The sequence below is a fragment of the Anastrepha ludens genome, chromosome 6 (genome assembly GCF_028408465.1).
Source record: "Anastrepha ludens isolate Willacy chromosome 6, idAnaLude1.1, whole genome shotgun sequence".
Taxonomy (NCBI): Eukaryota; Metazoa; Arthropoda; class Insecta; order Diptera; family Tephritidae; genus Anastrepha; species Anastrepha ludens.
Genome location: NC_071502.1, coordinates 33,437,389 through 33,441,463, shown reverse-complemented (window position 1 = coordinate 33,441,463; position 4,075 = coordinate 33,437,389). Strand labels below are relative to the sequence as shown.

Below are 4,075 nucleotides of genomic sequence, written 5' to 3'. Positions count from 1 at the left end.
AATATTTTTACTAACACAAATCAAATTTTTTAATTACAAATCAAGAGCGTAAAAGCCAAAAAACAATTTGGCAGACACATCGAATGTGACGGTTTAAATTTCACAGACAGGTGGCGGGCTTTCACGCAGACATTCAGCACCATGTAGGGTTGCATGTGCTATGGTAAATTGCTTACAACACCTTGCGTGGTGTAATAAAAGGCCTGAAGTCAAGCACGTAATTCAAAATCTCAACACGCAATTATTAATTGTAAAACAACTGGCAAATTTGATGAAATACGTTAACAATATTTTATGTGAGGGCGTTGCCATGTAAGTCAACGTAATTTCAAAAATGTCGTCAAGTGAGCCAGTACGTTGGGATCGCACTCCTGATTGTTTAAAAGCATAGTTTGATTTATGGGATGTCGAAGAAAGAAGCACGCCGAGATTCTAGGTGACTCGATTTGTGTAAAGAAGGAAAGTGCGCAGTTTAGGAAACTAAAATTATTAAAGATATTGTTAATGTGAGCGTCATTTTGCTTTCATTCAATTTCCTGTCTCGATTGGCAATCCTATTGAAATTGACCATTCATCAAAAATTTAGAGTCGAGATGTCAAGAAAATAAAGTAGCAGTAGTACAGCAGTTGATTTTACTATTTTTCTTAGTTTCAAATTATATATACGTTTCCACGACAGTCAGTTCTACGTAACCGGAACGACCCGGACTTATATCCGGCTAATGACTGTCGCTTCAGCTTCATTCCACGTATAGTCGTATGTACGCTACAACAACAACAACAACACCACCTCTTTTTCTCTTTCTCTAAACTGTCAATCATTATTTAAGCAGAAAAGTGCAGTTCCCGGCCGATTTCGGTAACAACACTCGGCTAAGAAATTCACTACCAAAAATGGAACCAATTGAAATCTTTTCAGATCAAATTTAATCAATTCTCATTATTATAGCGGTATTCATCTAAATGTCTAGACTTACTTAGCGCTGAAATTTAAATGTTTATACACACTGTTACATGAACACACTTAGAGAAATATTTGTTCAATTCCATTAGACAGGGTTTCTTTCGCTCTGAAATCGTCACATATACGCATGTCCTAAATATAATTATTCGTATAATTATTAAAAAATGATTGAAAATATTAAAAAAGATAGTGATGAGCAAATTAAAATTGGTTTTCTAATAAAAACTTAAAATAAAGGAAAATTGCATTTGCTATGAAATTTAAGGTTAAGAAAAAAACCAAAATTTCCCTGTTATTTTGACATTATAAAGTAAGCATGAACACTGAATTTCCTAATAATCGTTATCATAATCGTTCAGCTAATCGCTTAACAGGTTAATGGTGCGATATTAGATAAGTGAGTGACAAGTGATTTTACCTGCTTTCTCAAGAAAAAGTTGGAATATTAGAAAAAATCAAACATTTTTGTTTTTCGAAAATCTACAAAATCTTACTAAACATTTTCAACTTCCCGTACCGTACAAGCTTCGACTTGGTGATAAAATCTCACACTTAGGCTTTGTATCGCTTAAGTTGTAAAGTCTCTTAAGTTGACAATCACCGATAGAGTACAGCATTTGCGTACCATATTAAGTCATAGGATTGATTCTTCAGACAGGCTATTTCAAAAGTAACAGAATAACTCACATTGATAGAGCTTAAAAAATTACGACTCGAACCAAACACATTACAAACCCCAAAACAAGTTTTCATTTGTCAGCTCTTTTTTTCTGTTTGGGTGCTTAATTTCAGAGGATCCAGTTCAGAGATATAGTGGTCACAGCAAAACCTCCCGGAAATCACCTGCAGCTCCTTTCCGAATAAATATTTTTACTAATACTAAGTCTTAAAATACAGTTAAAAGATAACATAATTTGTGTAAAAATGTTTAGATTAATAAATTTAAGGGTTTCTCAGAAAAAATTCTGGAAAATCGTTTTTTTTTCGGCCTTCTAACTGTATATAACCCCTTAATAGAGATAACGTATGTAAGAGAACCGAGTCACAGAACAGTGATTGGTTTCCAGTATAGATTCGCCTTGGTATCAAATAATTTTTCCTCTGCACGCTCACAATAAATTACGTAGCCAACGTTTCCAATGATTGAAAAAGCAGAAGAGCGTCAGAGAGAACTTAAAGAGAAGAGAGAAGACCTATTACCCCGTCCACGTAGGTGATGATTGCTGAAGAAGATGGATGTTGTGAAATGCACAACTAACAGATGAAAGTCATAAGCATCGTGATCGTTAGAGCCCCTTATATTCACGATGCTACGAAGTGGGGATGAGTACTTTTGAGCTGGAGTAAAATGAGTACGTATACGTATATATTAGGCCGGGTCGATTTGTGGGGAGGCAAAAAAATCGCCCATTGCTCTGTGAAAATCATATTCTAGGGATCAAAATAAGAAACTTTGCCGAAGAAACCATACCTCTAAAACGAATTCTGATGTCGCCCAATTTGGGTCGAACTTTTTAGTTTCTTTTCTCATGTAAGAGAAGGCCAAAGATGGTGATATTTTGAAATTATTGTATGGGGAACCCCCCAGGGGAGTTCCAGGGGGTGTGCCACTGGCATGGGTGGATCGGCCGTCCAAAGTTAGTGGGGGTCGGTCATACATTTGGACTCGATTGGAGCACTCTAAATGGGTCATAGTGGGATTTTTCGTTCGACCCAAATCGGGGGACATCAGAATTCGTTTTAGAGGTATGGTTCCTTCGGCAAAGTTTCTTATTTTGATCCCTAGAATACGATTTTCACAGAGCAATGAGCGATTTTTAAATCTACCCGCCCTAATATACGTATATATGTATGTTCATATCTCCTCTTATTTCAATTTCCAAATTGATGAACAAAATTTAACAAACGAAAAAAAAAAAAATCCCGCGAATTGTCAAAAGGCCTGATTTCGGCAAAATTTTTCAGTTATTAAAATTTAATATTATTTTTATTTTTTTTTAATTTAATTTAATTTGATTTTTTTTTTATTTTTTAAATTTAATAACTGAAAATGTCTCCCTTTTTAACTTGTGGTTGACAACGAAATTACGCACGCGTTCTAGTTTTCAAATTAAAAATTCGCATTGCCTGTTTTATCTCATTTTAGAATTCTAGTGTGTCAATGAGGATGCCGAAATTTCTGAAATTTTTATATTTGATGTTTCTCGTAGTTTCCGTTTGAAATGTTTGTAATAAAATAAAAAGCACCAACAATTAAAATCCTTAAAAATATGGTAGCACTGTGTGGCAATCCTTTTTACCACATTGAAGTATTTTCAGTGTTTTTTTTTCAGTGACGAGGAAAGGATAATAAATATTGCACACAGTATTTGTGGCAGTGCCGTTAAACACCAGACAAATGGAAATAGCATTTTAGGTTATTAAAAAGGTGTAAATATATATCAGAAGAGCAAAGAAGGCATAAAGCGAATACAAATGTTACTGGTAAATAATTTGTTTGGGCTAAAATGTGCATCTGTCGTGCAGAAATAAGCAGACTACAGAAGTGACGGAATTTATCCTTTAGAGTTACCAGATTCTGTATGACAAATGTTTGTTTGTTAAACAAACAAAATTGTTTTTACAGATGTTTATTTCCTAAATGAAGTCAAAAATTGAAAATACATTTGCTTACATATTCTGGACTAAACTTATGGCATGGACATATAAAGTAAAAATAAAAATTAGACTCAATTGCGCATTTCGCGCTGATATTTGGCCGAAGTGAAGAGAAAAAAGTTCAAATTTTCAGTGCCAAAAAATCCGGTATGAAAACGGAAAGATAACTTAAAACTTTCTGAGAAAAAATCAGTTTTATATAAAACTATTGGGTTGGCTTTCCATTGCTCCCACGATCAATTTGCTTATAATGTCTAAGTGTGTGGATCGAATTTAAAAACTAAAACACACAAATGTAGTCAGTATATCAGCTTTTCGATTTATGGTACTTTTTATAAATTACGATTAAGAATTAATAGCAATATTTAACGTTAAAAATGCTTAATTTTTGCATAAGCTTGAAAAAATGCCCTATTACAGACCCTTATTTTACTTAAATACAAACACAGAAAA

At 33.8% G+C, this 4,075-nt stretch overlaps 1 protein-coding gene across 5 annotated transcripts in view; it reads left to right on the top strand.

Annotated features, from left to right (window-relative positions):
* The first annotated feature begins 3,294 nt into the window (after positions 1-3,294).
* The window catches only part of LOC128868700 (ikaros family zinc finger protein), a 50,780-nt gene continuing 49,999 nt past the window's right edge, over positions 3,295-4,075 (top strand). For 3 of the 5 annotated variants that reach the window (XM_054111111.1, XM_054111110.1, XM_054111105.1), the window contains exon 1: positions 3,295-3,448. The gene's annotated coding sequence lies outside the window, so the exon portion shown is untranslated. The remainder of the gene's footprint in view (positions 3,449-4,075) is intronic. The other 2 variants (XM_054111106.1, XM_054111107.1) reach the window with 2 other exon arrangements.